This window comes from Cricetulus griseus (genome assembly GCF_003668045.3).
Source record: "Cricetulus griseus strain 17A/GY chromosome 1 unlocalized genomic scaffold, alternate assembly CriGri-PICRH-1.0 chr1_1, whole genome shotgun sequence".
In the NCBI taxonomy this organism is placed as follows: domain Eukaryota; kingdom Metazoa; phylum Chordata; class Mammalia; order Rodentia; family Cricetidae; genus Cricetulus; species Cricetulus griseus.
This window is the reverse complement of record NW_023276807.1, coordinates 22,290,366-22,314,325: the sequence shown is the minus strand read 5'-3', so window position 1 is coordinate 22,314,325 and position 23,960 is coordinate 22,290,366. Positions and strand designations below refer to the sequence as shown.

Sequence of the window (23,960 nt, the reverse complement as noted above, 5' to 3'; positions counted from 1 at the left end):
TGAGCATTTGTTTTTTAAAAAAGGAATATAGGTAGAAAAATTGAAAACAATACATGTAGTTTTTAATTTGGGAAATATTTTCACAGGAAAGGAGTTCAAGTAAGACTCTCTATGCAATTTATATAAAACTGCTAGAGAGTTAGAAACAACCTAAATGTCAATGAGAGAATAAATGAGTCACCTCTGGCGAGGTCGTGTAATGACCTATCATCTCAGTGCTCATATAAAATTTATGAAGAATTTTTATAGCATGGAACTATGTGATCATAATTACATTCTGATTAATTTACAGAGGAAAAATCTGAATTAAAACACAATGCTCAAAGAATTTATTCTGAGGGAAAAATCTGTGACTGAATTTTTTAAAACAATTTTTTACTTTCTTTTGTTATTTTATCCATACGTACGTATGAATGTATGATACTATGTAAGAGCCTATGGAGGCCAGAAGTGGGTGTTGGATCCACTATAACTGGAGCTACAGATGGTTGTGAGCTGCCATGTGGTTGCTGGAAACTGAGCCATGGTACTCTGGAAGAACAGCCGGAGCTCTTAGTTACTGAGCCATCTTTCCAGCCTTATGGGCCGCTTCAGATTTGTTCTCTTATCTATAGTGATTGAGACTTTAGTATATTACAAATTCAAGCTAATTGTATTTCACTTTTCACAATACAGTACTAAACCTGGAAAAATAGAACAGTCCCCAAATGCCATGTTCTTGGTTTGATTTTCTCAGACAGTATCTCCTGTGGCCCAAGCTGGCCTCAAACTCACTGTGTAGCAAGGATGAGCTTCAAATCCCACTGCTTCTCCATGGTTGCTTATAGTTACTTGTTGTGGCAGTGTGACTAGGAATGGTTCCATAATCTCCTAAGTTTGAATGCCTGGTCATTGCAGAGGGGCACTAAATGACAGGGATTAGGAGCTATGGCCTTGTTTGGAGAGGTGTGGCCTAGTTGGAAGAAGTGTGTCACTGGGGGTGGGCTTTGGGGTTTCAAATGCACAAGCCAGGTCCTCTCTCTCTCTCTCTCTCTCTCTCTCTCTCTCTCTCTCTCTCTCTCACTGCTGCTGCCTGCCAATCAGGATGTAGAAGTCTCAGCTACCTCTCCAGCATCATGTCTGTCTGTGTGACACCATGCTTCTCACCATAACAATCATGGACTAAACTTTTGAATCTGTAAGCAAACCCCAACTAAATGCTTTCCTTTATAAGAGTGGTCACGGTCACGGTGTCTCTTCACAGCAATAGAGCATTAAGTAAGACTCTCATAAAATGCACATTACAACATATACCAATAAAAAAGACTTATGTAGCTGCCTCTCTGTATCTTTCTTTTTCCCCCTCCTCTCTCCGTCTCCTCCCTTCCCCAATAAACTTTCTACATAAAAAAGACTCATGTAGGTTGTCATATTGAAAGTACCTTAAAATCCTCAAACCCTGCACTGTTTCTCTGATTCCTCACATTACTTTTAACTCTTAAAATGCTCCCTCAAGCCAACACTAAGAATTTCTTCACTGTATCAGGCTTATCTCTTCAGTTCTTAGTCACACACCAGATTCGACTACGTAATTTGCAGAGGTCAGTGCAAATGGCCAATTCGTGAATGTTGTTTTTAAAAGCAAGTCCCCAAAAAAGGGCAGTTAAATATGGTAATGCATACAATACATAAATTTTTCTTTTTAAATGCTTCATTACTTATAGTAGGAATAATTGATAGTGATACATGAAATAAAACATTGTTGTGAGACTGACTCTTCCCAGGAAGATACAACACTCATCCATTCACCCCAAATAGGGGGGCTATGACGGGCCAAAGTCTAGATACCAGTTCTGATGGGGTTACTTACAGAAATAGGGGTGAGGGGTTGCTTACAAGAGCAGAAATAACTCAAAGACAGCTGAAACACCGAAGCCCACACCAGCATGAGGAACAGCTCACCAAATCTCGAAATCCCCTGGGGCACACTGCACAGCCTGCAGGCAGCTCAGCAGGTTGGGCATGTTCTTCGTAAGTGACTCCTCGGCTGGCTGGGTGGCTGGGTGGCTGGGTGGCTGGGTGGCTGGGTGGCTGGGTGGCTGGGTGGCTGGGTGGCTGATGTCCTCCTTTCCTTGTTCTCTTCACTCTCTGCCTGGCAGCCCCGCCTGTCCTTGCTCCTACCTCACTATTGGCCATTCAGCTTTTCATTAGGACCACCAGGTGTTTTAGACAGGCAAATAATCACAACTTCATGAAGTTAAACAAATGCAGTATAAACAAAAGTCACACACCTTAAAATAATATTCTACTGGAGGGTTGTCTCTGACTTTTTTGCCTGCTCTTGAGACCTATTTCCTCCTACTGGGTTGCCTTTGCAGCCTTCATAGGAGAGTTGGTGCCTAGTCTTATTGCTTTTTGTTATGCCCAGTTCAGCTGATATCCCTGGGAGGCCTGCTCTTTTCTGAAGGGAAATGGGGGAGCAGTGGATCTGGGAGAGAAAGGAGGTGCAAGGGAACTGGGAGGAGGAGAGGCTGTACTTATGATGTAGTGTATGAGAGAAGTGTAAATAAATAAAATTAAAAATAAATTTTGTAGTTAAAAATTAAATAAGTAACTTTTTATTACTATACTGCATTAGTTATGTGGCCTTTTTGAGCCAGAAGGGGTGGCTCACATCTATAAAGCCAGCACTCAGCCTGCCTGACCTACAGAACGAGACTGTTTCTCCAACAAAAACTTCCGACTCACTTTCTTATAATTCACATACTAAGTTATTGAAACATTTTTACTTTTGGAAGCTTCATTTTAATTAAGATGACTGGAATAATGTCACTTGCTCCCTTTAAATGCAAAAATGCAAGCTATTTTTAAACAACGCAGTTCTGAAATGAATCTGCTGATTTAACTTTTATTGAAACTGTTGACTGTTAATAAGAAGGGTTTTTTTTTTTTTTTTTTTTTGGCTATAACAACAGTGAAATAAATTACTGATAAATCGCCGAGCGTTAGTGGCACACACCTTTAATCCCAGCACTCGGGAGGCAGAGGCAGGTGGATCTCTGTGAGTTCGAGACCAGTCTGGCCTACAAGAGCTAGTTCTAGGACAGCCTCCAAAGCCACAGAGAAACCCTGTCTTGAAATGTCCCCCCACCCCCGCCGCCAAAAAAAAAAAAAAATTACTGATAAATCCAGAGGCTGAGATCATGAGATCATTCAACAGGTGGAGGCACTTCCAGCCTTGATCCTCCGAACCCATGGTGAGAGGAGGGAACAGATTCCCGTGAGCTATCCTCAGACCTCCACAACACACAGCTTGGCACGCTCGCATGCACATGCGTGTACACACACACACACACACACACACACACACACACACACACACACACACACACACAGTCTTTAAACTGTGAAAGGTCTAGTGATATGGCTCTGGCCAAATCTGACAACCCAAATTTAATCCTCAGGACCCACATGGTAGAAGGAGAAAATCGACACCCATAAGGGTGCAGACACAGACACACAAATAAGTGTAATTTTCAACGCCTTGTTTTAACTATGGAAAGTAAGCTTCTAGTGGTTTGGCTGTTGGTTTTGTCTTGTTTTGCACCAGTAAATCTGAGGTCTACACCACCCATCCTAAGCTGAATACTCTCCCATCAATCATCAACCAAGAAAACGCCCCACAGGCCAATCTGGTGGGGGCATTTTCTCAATTGAGGTTCCCTCTTGCCAGATGACTCTAACTTGTGTTAAGTGGACACAAAGCTCGTCAGCGCACAAACCATTCTGATACTGATCCAGAACTAAGGGTGCCAAAATATCGTTCTCCCACTTTTCACAGTGCCAGTTTCACACGTTCCCTCCTTTCTTCACGCCGTCAGCACAGTCTCTCCCTCTGCTCTCTGCAGATGTCTCGCTTCTTTATGAGAAATAGAATTCCCCTAAGAAAATGAAATCAGTCTTAGGAGAAACCCCAAATGTACTCACAAGCGCCAGCTCCCCCACTTGCTGGCATCCATCCCACGTTCTCTACCATCGCTCCTGCTCGGAAGACAGACCTTTGCCCTGCCTAGTGTTCCTGACTTGCATCTTTGGATCCCTTCTTTCCTCCATGACTCTTACTCAGTTGTGGTTTTGCCCAGTCCCTGACAAGAGCTAGAGGCGGCCACACTGACTGCATTCTCTCTCACCTGGACCAATCAGGGTAATAGCTCCTGTGCACCAGGATCAGGCCTGGGACCTGGGTACACTAAGCATATTCTGCTACTGAGCTACACCCCCCAGGTGTACATCATCCCCAGGGACATTTTAACTAGTCTCCCAGATTCTATCACGCCTCTTCCTTACTGCCTTCCCACAGATATGCCCTACTTACCAGCCAGGGTGATTATTCAAAATACTGCAATAAAGCTATATGTCACACCACAATATTATTATCCTTTCCTGCTGCGAACCTCCCAGGGACACCAATCATCTTTAGAATAGTATCTGTACACTTCATCATCATATCATCTGACATTGCCTATATGATCTGACTTTGATTCCCCAACCTGACCCGTGGATCTTACTTACCTCTTTGTGAAGACCCCTTAACACAACATTATCTCACGCCAGCCCACTCACTGCTCCCCTCATCCCAGGAACTTTTCATTGTCCCACTCTGCTTGGAGCTCTTTTCCCTCAGACCTTCCATGCTTTGCTTGCTCAGTCCATTGTCTTTCAGTCACTTCAGAAGTGACCTTTCCTAAAAACAAAGCCCATAACACTAATGAGAGAATTACCAATATGGAGTCAGGTAAAGATATAAGGGTATTTATTAGGGAGATGCCTTACTTACAGAGCAACCTAGCCAGCCGGCAGGGCACGGAGTAAGTACAGCAAGCCGATGGTGAAAGGAAGAAGGGGCTTCCACTTGCACACCCCTCACTCTTAAACCTTCCCCACATCACCCTGACCACGCCCTCGAAGGCATGGTCAGGCACACCTGTAGCCAGCCCCGAGCAGGTGTGGTTACAGTGTCCCCTACCCGCCACTGAAAATTTCCCCTCCCTCTCCACCCTATCATTCATCACGGCATTTGATGCTACCACACTTAACTTTGTTTTCTATGTGTACTTATTTCTTTGTTGTGATCTTATGATATGTTGACATATGTGTCTTGCTGTTGTTATTTTCGTAGTTCTTGGGTCATAACCTTGATTCCCCACGACCCAAGAAACTATAGGCGTTCTTTTGGCCAAGTAGCATCATAGAGGGGCTTCAGAGACAGCTCAATGGTTAAGAGTACTTGTTGTTCTTGAAGAAGACCTGGCTTCAGTTCCCAGCACCTATATAGAGGCTCACTACTATCCAGACTCCAGTTCCAGAGATCGAATGTCTTCTGACCTCCACAGGCACATGGTACACATATACACATGCAAGCAAAACACTCTTACAAATACGATAAAATAAAAAAGATGGATCATAGACACTAAGCTACTACCTTTTGGTCTTGAAGATGACTATAAAATAATTCTCTGAGCCTTTGCCAAAATAATGCAGTTATTAGGCTGGAATCAAAATATTTCTGGTTCAGTCATTGGGTTTCACAGAGCAGAAGGACAAGAAAGAAAGGAAGGAAGGAAGGAAGCAAGAAAGAAAGGAACGAAGGAAGGAAGGAAGGAAGGAAGAAGGGAGAGAGGAAACATAGAAAGAAACAAAGAGAAGAACAAAGAAAGAAAGCTCATCCCTGATCTACCCTTGCCATTCCAGATGGTCCTGAACCATATCCTGAAGAAGGATCATTGTACAGAGGCCAAGAAGAGTGATGAAACAGGCCTCCCTGAGGTTCCCTAGCAGTTAGCAATGCAATCTACTGGTGTTAACTTATACTCCTCTTTTCCAATCACATCTCTACAGAGTTGTCCATGTGTCATGCCTGTGTACTGAGTCCTCATACAAAGCAGCTGAGTACAAGGGACTGCCATGTGTCTTCCGATGCATGTCACCCTGTGCCCATGTCATATATATGCTTTATAATGAATCAGTAAACATAGGCATTCCTGTGAGTTTTATGACTCAAGCAATTAGTTGTCCTACTTAGGTTTCCTGTTACTGTGATAGAATAAGATGACCAGCTGGTCAGTGGTGTGCATGCCTTTAATACCAGCACTTGGGAGGCAGAGACAGGAGGATCTCTGAGTTTAGGCCAGCTGGGTCACAGGCCAGCCTGTGAGTTCAGGAGAGCCAGGGTTGTTACACAGAGAAACCCTGTTTCCAACAACAACAACAACAACAACAAAAACCCACTATAACCAAAAGCAAGCTGGTGAAGAAAGAGTTTTATTTTTTCTGTTTATTTTTGTTTTGTTTTTGTTTTTATTTGGAGCTTAAAGCTGCAGTCCATCATCAAGAGCAACCAAAGCAGGAACTTAAGGCTGGAGGCAGGAACTGAAGGACAGACCATACTGGCTTGCTTCCTTGCTTTCATCTACCTTGTACATACCGCTCAGGTGCGTGGCTTGGGGATGGTACTTCCCACAGTGGGCTGAGCCCTTTTCTATTAATTACGACAATTAAGACAAATTCCATAAGTGGGGCTCTCCACCACAGGTGATTCTAATTTGTGGCAATTTGGAATTAAAGTCAACCATCACATTAATCAAACCAAAAGAGAGGATTGTGGGGATTCCAACTTAAGGTTGGTAGATCAGAAAAACAAACCAAACAACACAGGGCTTGTAGTTGGCATTTGAGGTATATGTGAAACAGTCTTGGGATCCGACACTATTTCTAACTACACAGAATCAGAATTGCGTAGGATTAGGGGACTCAAGCTGGTGTCCATGGTAGAAATGCTTGCTTCCTGGTGAAGAAACCCTTTGCTTTTGAGGTCACAGAAGTCTTCCTTGTTGATTGTTGTGTTGTAAGAACAGAGGAAAACGCACGCATTTTGTTTTTCCCGACACACTTATTTATCTTCACAGTAGAATATAATTCCCAGCAAAACACAGAATGTGCTTTCTCTACTACATTCTGGCCCATTTCTAGTTATAAATAGTTACTAAATAACAGTTATTAAAAACTGGGTATGGTGGCACCCTATAATCCCAGCATTCAGTGGGTGGAGACAGGAGGATCAGAGGCTTAAGGTTTGATTTTTTGGATCTCCAGAACCCACATAAATGCTAGGTAGCTAGTTCAGCCAGCCTGTAATTCCAAACTCAGAAGGCAGAGACAGGGGGTCCCCAGAGTAAGACTAACCATATCATTGATACAATTTAACCAAAAGAACTTGCCTCTATAAATAAGCTTGCAAAAGCAATAGAGGACAAATTTTCTATCCACCTCAAACTCCACACATGCTCACACGCACAAGGGCACCCATGCACATGCAAACCACACAAATAAAATGGAAAATGCAGCTATTGAATAAAAGACCGATTAGTAAATATGTATTGAAAGAATGCTTGCATGAGGAAGAAACACAAAAAGCAGCTGTCGTCCCTGGCCTTCAGAGCTGCCATGATAACCAATGCCTGAACCTCAAACTGGCTTACTCTGAGATAAGGATAAAATGAGATGAAAAAGAGCACTTTGGGTAGGCTCTGGTGTAGCTTCCTGGTAGAGTGCTTGGTTAGCTTGCATTGAGTGCCTGGGTTTTATCACAACAACATAAAGAAAGAGGATGGAGGAGGAAGAGGAAATGAAGATAGGGAGGAGCAGGAGGGGGAGGAGCAGGAGGGGGAAGAGGGAGGAGGAGGAGGAAATGAGAAGGATGTGGAGAAGACAAAAACAGAGTTAATGTACTACTCCTGTAATACCAAACACTTCTCTTGAACAGGATGGCATAAAGTTTTTCTTTACAAGTTACTACTTCATCTTCACTCTAGCCTGGCCTTCCTTTGAATAAGACTGACATAGATACCCAATTAGAGAACTTCCTGCTTTTTGATAGCAGCCAACATGGACTAAAACAATTTCCATTCATCCTTCCACTCTCTCTTAGAACATTCAAGCAAGGTGCAAATTCTATCACACATTCTTACTAAGGTCCTCTTACCTAGAGACCCCATGATACCCCAAAGTATACGATTTCCCTCATAGCAACCAGTAACACCCACACCGTGGTCATGGATCCTGGTGGTCTTGGGCAGAGAGCAGCATCAGCATAGTGATGCTTTGAGTTGGAAATATGAACGATCCTTTCTGTATATGTTCCTGCTTGGCTGTATTTTCCAAGGTTCCTAGAAAAAGCAAGAATTAACTGGGATCTGAATATTAACATATATTTAAGCCAGCTGTGGTAGGGCCTGCCTGTAATTCTAGCACTAAGGAGGTGGAGGCAGGGGCATTAGGAGTTTAAGGCATAACCTTGACTACCTAGCAATACTAGACCAGCTCAGGCCACATCAGACCCTGTCTCATAACAAACAAACAAAAAGATATTAACATATATTTAGCTTTAAAATTACAATTAAAAGAGTTTAAGGGATACATAAATTCTTAATAAATGGGGGACCAGGTTTCCAAGTCAACAATGGCATGTTGTTGAGTACACTTAAGCGAATTATTTTGTTTTCTTGAGTCACATTGGTAGAAGGTAGAAGGATTTTTTTAGACCACTTGCAGCCTTATGAGCTTTAATTAATACTAGGTCATAGTGTAAATGCATTAATATTATTATATGATGTCATAATTTTTTCAGAGTATTGCATTGATGCACACTCCCAACAGCCATGTGAAAGTTCTGATTTGTTCCACACCACATCCTACATTTAACAACTATCCCATTTTAATTCTTGCCAATCTGATAGCTTTAATTTGTATGCCACTGAATTCGTGTATGTTTAAGTCATTAATGTTTTCAATTTTTTCTGTTTCTGGGACCTTTGCCTATTTTCAATTGCATAGTCTTTTTGTCATTGTCATAAATAGTTTTTATTAAATGTATTTTTTGTAACAATAAAAGCTTTAATTAAACTTATTCCAAAGTAATGTATTTAACCTGACATAATATTCAAGAATAGAGCAATAAGTTACATATTAAAATACTATGTATGCCAACTTTTCTTACTTTTTTTCATGGTGTTGGACAAATTATTTTGAAACCCTGATTCCTTCATCCTTATGAATAAATTGTGAGTTGTGAAATTTCCTTGGAATCAATTTATAAATACACATGTCAGTATCAAGTGCATTTAGGCTGTTTCTGTCCCAAGTTGCCACTATGGAAGCTGGTTAGTATATGTTTCAGTTGCTTTTCTCACTGTTATGACAAAATTCCTGACAAATGCAACTTAAGGGAGTGGCAGGTTTATTCTGTCTCACAGTTTAAGGGTGTAAGTCCATCGTGGCAGGGAGGCATGGCTGCAGGAACCTGAGGCAGCTGGCCACACTGCATCCACAGTCAGGAAGCAGAGAAAGGCTGGTTACTCAGTCCAGGACTTCATCCCATCGACGGTGTTATCCACATTCATGATGGGATATTTAGTGAGTGAATATTAATCACATCTCTACTCCTGTCAACTTGACATTCCAGCACATCAATTTAAATGCTAATAGTCCATCCTTGGCCAGTAAAAACTCATTTTCATCTCATAAAGCAAAATGAATTTAGACCATCTCTAAAAGTCCTTGTGTATAGGGGATGTTGTAGCCACACCTGCTCGGGCATGGTCAGGGTGATGTAGAGAGTGAGGGGACGTTCAGGTGGTGGGTTTCTGCTTTCGGTTTGGCTTTCGGTTTGCTGTACAGACTGCTGCCCACCGGCTGGCTAGGTCGCTTTGTAAGTAAGGCTTTTTCCCTATTAAAATCCCTTGTATTTTTACCTGGCTCTGTTTTGGTAATTTCCCACAATACTTGTGGGGTTTTTTTGACAGTCACAAGTGTTCAAAAGTTCAAAGTCTCTTATGGACTCAGATCATCTCTTAACTGTGACTCCCTATTTTTTTTTAAAGTGTCATGCTTCCAATATACAACAGCTCAGAGTAAATATTGCATTTGCAAGGGGAAACACGAACATATCGAAGAACCATCAGATCAAAGCAAACCAAAACCCAGGGGAAAACACCAAATTCTGAAGCTCTGCATCTAGCTTCTGGGGCTTGTAATGGAATCATTGGGTTCCAAAGAGCTTGAGTAGAGCTTAAGTAGCCCTATCCTCATGCTCTGCCACCCATAACACAGAGTCCTTCTCTTGGACAAGCTCTACTCCATGTCTACAGCTTTCCTCGTTAGATGGCTAGTGGTCCTAGCAGTTTCAATATCTCGACCTTCACCTTTATAGCTTCACACAATGGCCTTTTAGGGAATCAGTTTCTACCACACATTGTCCCACATGGGTGGCTTTCTGGAACTTTGGTGCAAATCTCCATGACTTTGGTCTACTTGCTTTGGTCAGATCATTCCTTGTCAAGTCTGCATTTCTCCCTTTTAGAACCAGCATGTCTACTCTGTGCCATTATACAATGGGAGTGACTTTTTAAAATTATTTTAAATAGGCTCATAGTTAAGAAATTGCTTTGAGTCTCAGAAGAGACTTTGGGCTTCAGAACGCTGTTGGCCCTGTTATAGATATGGAATACATGTATTTTGCATTATGAGATGAAAATGAGACTTTAGGTATATGGAATGTTATAACTTAAAATGATTTGTTCAGGTGTCAAATTGACAAAGTGTCGAGTTACAATGGTCATTGTCAACTTGACTGGATTTAGCATCACTATAGAAACATACCTCTGGGTGTGTCTACAAGGGCATTTCCAAAAGAGTTAACTGAAGAGGTAAGTCCCACTCTAATTGTGGGCAGCAATATTTCACAAGCTGGAGTCCTGGGATGAATGAAAAGGAGAAAGTGAGTGTAATACCAGCATGCATCACTCTGTGCTTCTTGACTAAGGGTGCCATGTGAGTAGCTCCAATATCGTCTCTGCCATCATGCATTCTCTGCCAAAAGGGGCTATACTCTTCAACTGTGAGACAAAACAAACTGTTCTGTCCTTTAAGAAAAAAAGATAAAATATAAGCAATTAGTATTGCTGGAGTGAGTTAAAGGAAAGTAAGGAAGCAGGATGAGAAGTGCTACTTGAAGGGAAGGTAAGAACAATTCTTAGAGGGAAGGTAAGAAAACTTCTTAGGGGCTGGAGAGATGATGGCTCAGTGGTAAAGAGCACTTGCTGTCCTTGTAAAAGACCCAGATTCAATTCCCAGTAAAGGGTTTCTACCCCCCACTCCACCCCCACCCATAATGAGTTTCTCTGCCCAAGCAGTAAGCCAGATCAAGCCAAATTGCACAAGTATAACAACAGGTATATTGAGCAAAGCAACTTCTAGGTGAGTTCTCTAGTCCCAGAGACTGAGGGCAAAGAAGTTGTGCACCTAGGCCAGGGCAGGAAAGTTTTATAGACTATAGGTGAGGGATGATAACATGTCTGCCACAAGCTGGGTTTGTGCCCAAGTATGGTCAAAAGCTGAGCACTTAGGTGGGGACTTGGGTGTCTGGCAACCTCAGGGGAGGAAGTGGCAATAGCTGCCAGGAATGCAGGACTGGCCTTTGGCCTTTCCTTTGGGTAGAAGCGACTCTCTGAGCAGGCAGGGTTTGGGGCCGGATGGGGGAGGAGAAGGGAGGATATGGGGCATTCTGAACCTTCATGGGCAAACTGGAGGCTCCAACCAAACACCCATGACCCACATGGTGACTCACAGTCATTTGTATCTCCAGTTCCAGGGGATCCAATGCCTTTTTCTGGCCTTTGTAGGCACCATGTATGTAATGCACATACATGCATGCAGGAAAAACACAGATGCACATAAAATAAATAAATAAGTAAATAATATTTTTTTTAGATTTAAAGCAAAACTCTTAGAATAATATATTCCAAATTCTAGATTAATGAACAGATTTTTTTTTTATCTCTATAGCTGAATCCTCCTATATGGTAGCCACTGCCTCTATATGACCACTTTTAAGCTGCAATTATTTAAGATAACTTAGTTTCAGGATCACAAAGCCTTTTTTCCCTCTGTGGTTGGTGGCCCCTGTATTGCAGGACAGGTCTAGCACACATTCTTGTCTGCACCAGATTCCAGGTGTTCTCTGGAGGAGCCCTACTAGGTGCCTACTACAATAGTAGGGAAATTATTTTTCAAGAAAGCGTATCCTATAGATTATCTCTTATTTTTATTGCTCATTACTTGTATGTGTGGTATTGCATATGGTCTTTGTGCTTTTGTCTTTGGTGGTGGTGGGGAAGTACCACCCAGCTCCCAAATAACACACACACCGAGGCTTATTCTTAGTTATAAATGCCTGACTTTAGCTTGGCTTGTTGCTAGTCAGTTTTTCTTAAATTATCCCATCTACCTTTTCCCTCAGGGTTTTTATCGTTCTTAGTCCTGTAATCTTCCTGTTCTTCTATTCCGTGGGTGGGTGGATGGCTGGATGGCTGGCCCTTGAAGTCCTCCTCTCCGTGTCCTCTCATTGCTCTTCTTCCTCCCTCTTCTGCGTGTTCTCCTTTTATTTATACCCTCTACCTGCCAGCCCCACCCATCCTGGCTCCTGCTTCACTACTGGCCATTCAACTCTTTATTTGACCATCAGGTGTTTTAGACAGGCAACAAATCACAGCTTCACAGAGCTAAACAAATGCAGCATAAATAAAAGTCATACTCCTTAAAATAATATCCTACCATAGTGTGGTGTATGTGGGGACACATGTTCTTGTGTGAATATGTGTGCATGTAAGTGTGTTTGCATGTATGTAGAGAACAGAGGCTAAAGTTCAGTGTCTTTCTCTCTCTCTCTCAACCTTATTTTTTGAGGCATGCATGGCCTGTCACTGACACTGGAGCTCACTGGTTGCACTAGCCAGAGAACTACAGGGATTCCCACCCCCACCCCAGGCTGAGGTTATAGAAGTACATCACACCTGTCTTTTTGTCAGGGTACTGGGGGTATAAGCCATCCTTCTGTAGCAAATATCATCCCCTCTGCCCATAGCCCATTCTTATTTAAGGCCTAATTTTAGTTAGTTTAGACCACAATGCAACTCGCTCTGACTTGTTTTCCTTTGTTCTCAGGGTCTCACTGTATAGCCCTGGCTTGGCTGGAACTTGCTTTGTAGAGCAGACTGACCTTGAACTCACCAAGATTCACCTTCCTCTGCCTCTGCCTGCCTCTGCCTCTGCCTCTGCCTCTGCCTCTGCCTCTGCCTCTGCCTCTGCCTCTGCCTCTGCCTCTGCCTCTGCCTCTGCCTCTGCCTCTGCCTCTGCCTCTGGAAAGCTAGAGTTAAAGACATGAGCTGCCACACCCTGCTTCTTTCTTTCCTTCTTTTCTATGCCTTTTTTTCTTTCTCTTGTGGTGCCAAAGACCTTCTGCAGTCAAGAAAGGTGCTCTACAGAGAGGTTGAGTCAGGGGAAGAATAGAAGATAACAAGAATGGAGATACCATAATAGAGGGAGACATTTTAGGTTTACAGAGAAATCAGGCACTAGGGAAAGGTCTGGAGATCTACAAAGATGACACCATCTAACAATCTAAGCAACAGAGGAGAGGCTACCTTAAATGCCCTCCCCTGATAATGAGATTGATGACTGACTTGTATGCCGGATAGCCCTCATCCAGCAGCTGGTGGAAGTTGAAGCAGACACCCACAACTAATCACTGAACTGAACTGGAATCCAGTTACAGAGAATAATGAGTGATGGGCAAAGGGCTCCAGACCAAGCTGGTGAAACCCACAGAAACAGCTGACCTGACCATAGGGGAGCTCTTGGTCCCCAGATTGATAACTGAGATACCAACATGGGACTGATCCAGACCCCAGGAACATGGGTTTCAGTTGCATTGTGGTCTAAACTAACTAAAATTAGGCCTTAAACCTCGGAAATCTACAGAACCTCCTGTAGTAGTTCAGTACTTATCCCTAGCATAGGTGTGGACTTTGGAAGCCCAATCCACATAGAGGGATACTCTCTGAGCCAAGACACACAGGGGTGATCCTAGGCCCTATCCCAAAGGATATGATAGACTCTTATGACCCCCTATGGAAGGCCTTATGACCTACCTATCACATAACCTTTCTGCTCCCCAGAAGGGAGCAGAAAGGTTATGTGATAAGTAGGGTGTTAGTTTGAGGGGGGGATGGTAGGGGAGGAGGAAGGGAGTGGGAACTGGGATTGACAAGTAAAACAATCTTGTTTCTAATTCAAATTTTAAAAAAGGAAAAAAATACAAAAAAAAGGTGCTCTACCACCAAGTCACACTATTAGCTCCACCCTGTGATGTGTGCCCAAGAATCCCAGTTCCACCGATAAACATAACCCAAGGTCACATATTCTTTCACTTAAGTGGCTCTTTGGCTATTTTCAGACCATTGTCTTGCCCCCTTTTGTGTTACTTCCTGACAGGGGCACTCTTGCCCAGAGTCCTTTCCCATCTCTTCCTAGATTATGTTTTCCTCAACAGAATCCCTTATCTCAACTGCTCCAACCAGCAGAAAGCATCACTACCCTGCCCCTTTCCTGTACCCTGAGCATTGTGTTTCCTTCCAGGGAAACCTGCTTTCATTGTCTGTTCTCCTAAGTGCTGAGAACATAAAGCTGACTGTCCACCAGCATCTCACTTTCTTAACACAAGTTGTGGCCTAGTGAAGTCTCCCTGAGCTTGTCTCAGTCAAACTTTTTCTTTTTCCTTTAAGACAGGGATCTCGCCATGAGGCCCCCCTGGCTAGCCTAGAACTCACTATGTAGATCAGGCAGGCCACAAAGTCAGAGGTCTACCTGCCTCTGCCACTGGAGTGCTGGGATTAAAGGTGTGTGCCACCACACCCAGTTGAGGAACATTTTTTTTAACCCGTTGAGTAATGTCTTTATTATTGTTAAAATCTGTTTTATACTTCAGGAAAAACTAGTAAGGAATAGCTGAAAAGAAAAAAATATATATCCCTCAGCTGAGGTAAAATAAGTAATAAAGATATAATATTCTGTAATTTATTATTAAACCTGTCTCATACAAATATTAAATTGGATATAAAATATAAAAGTGAAATAATAACCTTTGGCATAAAATAGCAATGAAATTACTAACTCAAAGTAGCCTGGCAGTAAAGTGCTCTTTTCAAGAAATGGCTTTTAAAGAGCCTCACCTTCCCGGGTTAGTGTCTGTGCAGAATTAGTGTCTAAGCAGCACTTCTTTACCATATCTGTGCCTCTTTAATGATACATATTTCAGTTCATATTTGTACTGGATGTACCGTCTGTAAACTGCACAGGAACACATGGGTAATGTTCTATTCCTGCACCTGAATGAGGCTCCAGCAATCACCCAGGGGTAGCTCTGTTCCACCCAGTCCTTACTGTATGGGGGGTAGACCTCTCCTTTCCTCCAGGATCCCGTGTGGAAAGGATGTTCCCAATCAATAACATGAACCATGTTTACCGAACTTACATTTGAATAGTTGTTTTAAATCTTCAAAAATAAAAGATGGAAGAGAGTGAGGATGGTGGGGAAACACAAAACTGAAACAGAAGTCAATCAAATAAACCCATGTGACGGTTCATGCTGTCAATTTGAAGGAATCTAGAATTGGCTAGGACACATAGGAGAGAAACTTCCAGGAATGCCTGGAGAGTAACTACATTAGGTTAGTTTTGACCCCAAAGCTATGCCTGTGGGGATTATCTACATTGGATTAACTGAGATGGAAAACCCATGATTCCAGAACAAATGAATTTTGTTCTACAAAAGAGAGGTGACCTACTTAAGCAGGCTTTGAACACAGTACTTTATATACTTTCAATGGAAGAGAAAAAATATAAAACTATCAACAAATCTTAAATTCTACAATCAGCTTCTTTGTTTTTCTCCTTTTCTTGGAGGGGTTTCTATCTGCAGCAGGAGGTAAGAAGATAGTTCGCTTCAACGTAACTCAGTAGCTGGTGTTGGTTCAAACTTTCAGAGTCTGATCTCGAGTAGTTTATTTTAGAAACATTTAAATTAAATACAGTACAATTTGGGAAAAGATTTCCTGGTGTTGCACAAGGAGGCATAATTACATTAAAACTGAAAAGTACGTCACTTCATCCATGAAGATGGGTTCTTAATCGTTATCTAAAGGGCCTGGCGATGGGGACCTGATGTGGTCTCAGCCACTTCCAGTCCTACTTGTGGGAACCTGGGGAACCTTAGCCATACAGATAGCACAGAGGCCACCTAGACTATTAGCCACCTCCAGCCCTGCTTGTCAGAGCTTTTGGGAGGTAGGTATGGCCTGGCCTTACAGATAGCACTGGGGTCACACAGGCTATTAGCCACCTCCATCCCCAGCCTTCTGGGTAGAAAATGGATTATACATTTCTTCCACTGAAGAGACAGCCCTGTGCGTTTAACATTCCTGTTTTCCCTAGTGCTAATCTATGAACACAAGGACATTTGTGCTTCCATTATCCCCTCTCCTCCATTTTTTTTTAAAGAAAAGATAGAGGCTGTCATAGAGGCCAAGTTTGAACGTGTTGCTTCTATGGCTAGTCTAACTCATATAATCAAGCATAAGAGAAATATAAGAATAGCTAACAGAGGGCCGAGGAAAGAGGAAACCCTCTTAATTATGATGGCCATTCAAAGGTCACTTGAGAGATTTTGTCTATCTCTTTATGCAAACTAATTTGACCAACAGTAGTATGAGAAAAATATAATACATTAAAGCAAAACACATGTCAGGAAATTGTTGACAACCAAGATTACATGTGAGTGAAAAATAATCTATAGTAGCTTTATTGTGTGAAACTATGTTCCTCAATTTATCATCTGTTGATAAATTTCTGCTAATATTTTTGCTGTAATGTTAATAGTTTTACTAGTCATACAGGTCACCTTAGAGACTTCTCTTTGTATTTCGCTAACCATTCCTGGGACTGGCAATAAAAACGCCTAAAAACAATCTTTAGTATGGCAAAATTTCATACTGTCTCCTATTACAGGTGTGTCATTTATCCCTCATGACAAAAAAGCATTCAGATTCTGCACTGACAAGCTGAGAATTAACATGTAATATGGAAAATAAACATAACAGCATCATTTTTAGGGTCAGTAATATGGTCCCATTGTTGTTTCCCCCGAAGTCTCAGCTTGATGAGTTAAAGTCTTGATGTCTCAGAGCTGGAGAGATGGCTCAGTGGTTAAGAGCAATGACTGCTCTTCCTGAGGACCTGGGTTTGATTCTCAGCACCCACGTTACTGTTCACAACTGTTAGTAATACTAGTTCTAGGGGACCCGAAACCCAGTAATTTCAGGGGTCCCAACACCCATGGCAAAACACCAATGCATATAAAGTAAAAATAAATTTTAAAAAAGTCTTGATGTCTCTCTCCCCAAGCTTACTCTTTCTCTTGAAATGTCTTCTCTTGATGGGTTGTTGTCCACCTTCAGATATTTCACTTGTCTTGTGGTCTCCAGGATGCTGTCCTCAGTGGATGCATCACAGCAGGAGCCATCTGGGATTTTGTTAATTTTCTGGAAAGACACAAGCATAACCTCTCCGTGATGTTAGAAAATCAGGCTCTTTCCATTGATTAGTTTCTAGATCTTTTCGTTTAACATACACTTTCGGTTGTGTCTCCTTTAGGACAAAATGCTTTTGGGCGGCAGAAAAGGCACTATTCTTTTAAAGTGAAAAAAAAAATAACGTTAGCATAGGTAAATGCAGCATAGAATATAAAATTTGTCATTTAAATATCTGATGGTGTTTTTTTACGACAGCTTGATCCTGTGGATAGTAAGGAATTTTAGTAACATGATTATTTTTTCACAAATTCTAAAATTCTTTAAAGCATTTGTTAGTATATGCAGGATCATTATCAGTTTTTAGTTATAATAGGAGTCCTTAAAGGAACATGCAGAAAGAGCTATTTGACAAAGTTGAGTTTCTGATATGACATCTGGTATTTTTCTGGAGTCTCCTGGGCCCCACGCCACGCCTGAGGCTGTGCTCTGACTAGTTAAGGAGAGGCACTCTGCATGCCTATCTGCGTTCCATCACAGATCTCCACATACCTGACAGCAGAGAAGGAAGGCCCCAGACACAGACAGCCCTAGTTCCAGATGTCAAGCTGATGTTAGAGTTACTCACTAGTAATTACGCCCTAGGAGCCTGGAATAAAAATCATGTTTTTACCAGAGGACAGACACCTCACGAAGAACCTCCTGTAGCACCCTCCCTTGTCAGAGTCAGATCATTTATCAGACCCGGGGTGAGCACAAAACTAAGAAACAAACAAAATCTACTTGATTAACAATGGCCATTGACTTTTTAAAGATTTAAACTTAAGGCCATATGATTTGAGATCTTTAAAATTCAGGGCAATTTTAATTGTGAGCTCAAGAAGACACAATCTTTCTGGTGAAGCATGTGGAATTTTACATAAAACATATGCTCCTTGTCCTTTTGAAGAGCCAGCTGAAAAAGCATTAAAAGCAATCTCTATAGGACTTTTTAGATGTAAGTTTGTGCACTGCTCCTGGGGTATCTTCAAAAAATTCCTGAAAGGGGATCTTTGGGATAGTGATATCTATGATCCCCAGTAACCTGCTAATGCAACCAACCAGTTATTATCAGTGTGGAAGAAATAATCAGCCTGCATTTTATTTTGTGACACAATTATGTCCAAAGGCTCTTTGCCAGTAAGTGGTTTAAGGTGTGCCCTTCCTATCATTATTGGTTGCAGATTATTGTGGGGAATCATGACTTGTATAAATTTCTCTAACACCATTATTTTTGTCGATACATCATTCTAGTGGGTGATGAGGAGGAATGAAGGGTAAGTAATTGACAAGGAAGTGAGGGATTAGTTGTATGTGCTGCAGATTTAGCAGCCGCATGATTTAATACGCTAATAACCCACTCTGCTTCAGATGTTATAGTTCTTTTTATTTATTTATTTTTTCCTTTTGGTTTTTCGTGACAGGGTTTCTCTGTATTGCTTTGGAGGTTGTCCTGGAACTAGCTCTGTAGACCAAGTTGGCCTGAACTCACAGAGATCCTCCTGCCTCTACTTCTCGAGTGCTGGGATTAAAGACATGCGCCAACACCTGGCTCAGATGTTATTTTTCTTATAGAATTTAACTGAGAGTCTCCAGAAAGCAACTCGAAGGGTGATATTTCGGTGGAACCTACACCTTGGCTTCACCTCTCTCTCCCTCCAGACCCTGCCTTCCTGAAAGCCCAGCAAGCAGCAGCTCCTCCCCCCCTGAGATGCTCGGGACCACGCCTACAGGGTATTTAAAACCTAGTCGGTAGATTGGCTACATGCTCTCTTTCCTGCCTTTCCTGAGAGTCACCCAGGAGTTGCCTTGCTCTGTTTATTAAATCTGGATTTATTGATTTGGCTTATTGCATCAGAGGAGGAACCCAATAACTGGGAATCCCAACTTGGTGCCAAAACCTGGGACCAAATCCTTAGTAATGATAGATAAAAAGTATACCCAGATGACATGTCCCAAAATTTTAAAATTTGCTCTTTTACATTATTTACCATCAAGCAATCATTTAAGTATTGATTAGATGAGCAGGAGAATGACATACATATAATGAATAACCAATACCTCAGGAAATTTAAATAACACCAGCTTAGGTGCTTTATGTCATAATTTCAATTGTTCCTGAATTAGAAGTTGGGACGGGACCATTGATCATCTATATTGAATCATTCCTGCTATGAGGGAAAATGGAAAAAAAAAACAGAAACAAACAAAAACTAAGTGTTTGCCATTCCAAACTTGGTTATCGCAGGAAGCCAGAACATCCATGAAGCTCACTCAGACAGCCCTGCCAAGTCCAGCAGAAAATTCTTAGTTTCTCTCTCTCTCCTTTCTGAGATGGTCCAAGTAATTTATTACTGTACTCTACTCCAGCTTGCAAAATAATTGACAGGGAATTTATCCCCCTTCTCATAGACTCTATTTACTTTAGTTCTTATGCATTTTTAATGATTAACATCTGTCATTCCTTGTTCTGGAAACCAAGGATTAAATTTTATAGTCACCTGTATGAAGTCACAGAGTTGTTGCTCCTTTGGACATTAGCAAAGACCCCAGTAGTTGTATAAAATGCTTTGTCTCAGAGGACTGATTAGAATCCATGATTATTTCTGCTCTCCCCCTTATGGTCACAAACCCCTGGGTGAGAGAACTGAGTTCTGGGTCTCTGCAAACACTGTGGTCAGAAGGGTAATGATCCACATGGGACAAGAAGAAATCGGGTTCAACATGACTCAGTAGCAGTGTTGGTTCAAACTTCTAAAGTCCGACACTTCTAAAGTGGTTTACTTGGAGCATATTTAAGTACAGTACAATTTGGGAAAAGGTTTCCTGCTGTAGCACAATCCCATATGTACAAGGAGGCATACTTACATTGAAACTCTTCTACAGAGTACATGTCACTTCTTCCATGAAGATGTGTTCTTAACATAGGCTACATGTGTTATCTTAAGGGCCCAGGAAAGGATCTGGTGTGTACTCCATCATACAGATAGCACAGGGGTCACCTAGACCATTAGCCACCTCTCCAATCCCAGCCTTCTGGGCAGAAAAGACAACCCTGCATGTTTAACATTCCTGGTTTCCCTGGTACTTATCTGTGAGCACAAAGACCTCTGTGCTTCCAACAAGAAAGACAGAAAAGAAACAAAGATGCCCACACCCAGAATCCCACCTGAGTAAGAAGATTTCTTCAGCATCGATGAGCGGATACGTCCCTCAAGAACAGCATGTGGCATTCATGGAAATTCCTGTTTTTCACAATAATAAAAGGAAAACAACCCCCAAGTCAAATGAAACCTGACACATTTGACCAAACACATGCCGATTCCATTTCCTAGATTAGCTTATGAAATGTCTACCTTTGTTTTATAAATGTTGTATAAAATATCTACCACATAATAGCCCCTAGGAACATTTCAGGCAAATGTTCTTTCAACTCACCCTGATGAGATGCTCATGAATCCATCACACTGTTTAAAGAGCTGTTGCAAGTAAGCTTTCTTCTTCTTAAATCAAAAAAGAAAAGGCTTAGCTTACAGGTCTGAATGAAAGGAAACCCTCACCCTCAAGTAACCTTCATGGGTGGGTTGGAGCTGCAGAGAATGGCCCATCATTGATACTTCATACAGAATGATGCTCTCCAAACAGCAGGTACTTGTCACCACTTCACAAGTATTGGATTTATTTCTATTCCTAGAGACAGATTTATTTATTTATTGTGTGTGTGTGTGTGTGTGTGTGTGTGTGTGTGTGTGTGTGTTGAGCTACCTGCAGCTGGTGCTACAGGCAGTCATGAGCCATCCAACATGGGTGCCGGGAACTGAACTCAGTTTCTCTTCAAGAGACATATATCCTCTTAGGATATAACTACTGAGCCAGCTCTCCAGTCCCTGCCCCTTCTGTGCTTCACTTTAAAGAAAGCATTTGTGTTTAGACCCTTTAATACTTGAACTCTGATTCAAAACAATTCCACTTTCAGCTAAACACATGCTTGTCTGACCTTATCCTGGTCACTAGAAAGTCAGATCCCTGCCTCGTGGCAAGGAACCAGTCAGAGGTTGGCTGGTGGTGCTATGCTTTACAGCTCTGGGTGTGCTTTGTGGACAAGTGCACAGCAATGACACGCAGAGCATGGCAACCACCCTGGGAGGGCCTATGGGCCACGACAACCTATTGGCCAATCAGCGCAGGGCAGGCCCTCCAAGCCTGGAGGCGCACCAATCCTGAGCCTGTGCAAACCCCTAGACACTCCCCTTACGATGCCCTACAAGGTCTCTATGCAGCTGGTTTGAACTGTCTTGGCTAGCCATCAGCCATGGCGGGTGGGCGAAAGACCCGAGCTAACATGGAGTTAGCTCGTTAAACAACAACAAAGCCTCATGCAGTTTGCAGAAAAAAAAAAAAAAAAAAAAAAGCAAGTCCAGTTTCACCTCAGTGCCGAAAAGAGCAACCTAGCCTCTCTGGACAGTGCTGGATGCTGCCAACTGGGTATGGCTGCCTTTGAGAAGGACATGCACCTCAGTGAGCAGTGCTCAGAGGGTCTGATTGGACTCAATAGAGCAGAAAGTGCTGCCAGGTGTGACAAACCTCTCAGGATTCTCCAGTGACATTCCACCACCTCCGGCAGAGCCTAAGCATCTTCCTACATCTATCAACATCAGTAAGGACTGCAGGGACAAAGATGTCACTGACAGTCAGCAACCCTCCTCTGAGACTCTGAAGGACACTACTGCCAGAGAGCTGCTCTTCTGGAATGAAGAAGATCTGTTCTACCGAGAAGACAGTGATGAAGTGTCCTGATTGCAGCTGACAGCTAAGCCTCTAGGGCATCATCAAAGGATCTGGAGGGTCTCTCTGAAGAGGCCATCATGGTGCTGCACCTGCCAAGTGGTAGTCCCCCAAGTGTATAGAGTGGGCAAGCACTTGAAACCCATCTAGCCTATGCAGTTCCTGGGAGATGAAGAGGCTGTGCACCAAGACATTGAAATTGTGGCTCTCGGGGCAAGGCTAAGTATTGAAGCGATGCAGGAAGGTCACTACCCCAAGGAACTCTCTCAGTGATAATAAGTACTTGTCAACTTGATGTAAGTTAGGGTCATCTGGAACCAGGGAATCTCATTTGAGGAAATACCTCCATAAAATTGGTCTGTAGAGAAGCCTGTGGGAGCATTTTTCTTGATTAATGATTGGTGTGAGAGGACCCTGCCCATTACGGACAGTTCCACCCGTGGGCAGGTGGTCCTGAGTTACATAAGAAAACAAGCTGAGCCGGGTGGTGATGGCACACGCTTTTAATCTCAGAACTCCAGAGGCAGAGGTAGAGGCAGGGGGATCTCTGTGAGTTCGAGGCCAGCCTGGTCTACAGAGGGAGTTCCAGGACAGGCTCAAAAGATACACAGAGAAACCCTGTCTGGAAACCACCACCACCACCCACCCCCCGCGCAAATTAAAAGAAAGAAAGAGAGAGAGGAAGGGAGGAAAGGAAGGAGGGAGGAAGGAAGGGAGGAAGGAAGCAAGCAAGCTGAGTGAGCCATAGAGAACAAGTCAGTAAGCAATATTCCCCCGTGTGCTCTGCTTCACTCCTGCCTCCAGTTTCCTGTTCTGTCTTCCCTCAGTGGGGTTTCTAGTGATGGCTGTAATAGTCTAATATATGTCACCAGAATAAGCATACTTCTTACCGGCACAGGCTAGGCTTCTTGGCTTCCTAGGATCAGGCATGTCTTCTGTTAAGCACCATAGAGTCAATCCTCTGCCTTGTCTGGTGACAGTGAATTGCCCCTTGACCATGCCCAAGTGTCTCTCATGCATTAGGGTCCAGTTGCTTGGTGCTAGCCAGTTCTGATTGGTATAATAAAGGAGTGGTGGGGCTGGAGAGATGGCTCAGAGGTTAAGAGCACTGGCTGCTCTTCCAGAGGTCCTGAGTTCAATTCCCAGCAACCACATGGTGGCTCATAACCATCTGTTATATGATCTGGTACCCTCTTCTGGTGTGCAGATATACATGGAAGCAGAATGTTGTATACATAATAAATAAAATCTTTAAAAAAAGGAGTGGTGTACAATTAAAAAACAATGGAAATAAATGTATTTATCTGTCCATGAAGGTTTGAGTACATGTGTTATATATCATAATTATATTAATTATATATCAGTAGTGCAAAGTTACTAAAATATTGTAATTCTAAAAACAAAATGTCGTATAAACTATGTGAAAGCAGTAGTCAGTTTTGTTTTGTTTTGGGGGTTTCTTTTGCTTTAACGTTAATGTGAGCCTTCTCTCAAAATAAGGCTAGAGCCCTCCTGGAGCGGATGAGGTGATGAATGTGTTGTGGTGTGGACTGATGACTTGCCATTCATTTTGAGATGGTCATTAAAGCACCAGTGACAGTAGTCTGAAAGCTGTGCTGGTCTACACAGCAGCTCATCAAACAAATACACCAGGGCCCAAAAAGGTGGCTCAGCATG

At 42.5% G+C, this 23,960-nt stretch overlaps 1 pseudogene; it reads left to right on the top strand.

Moving 5' to 3' along the window:
• LOC100756106 overlaps positions 1 to 22,556 on the top strand; it is a 42,905-nt pseudogene extending 20,349 nt beyond the window's left edge.
• The last annotated feature ends 1,404 nt before the right edge of the window (positions 22,557 to 23,960 follow it).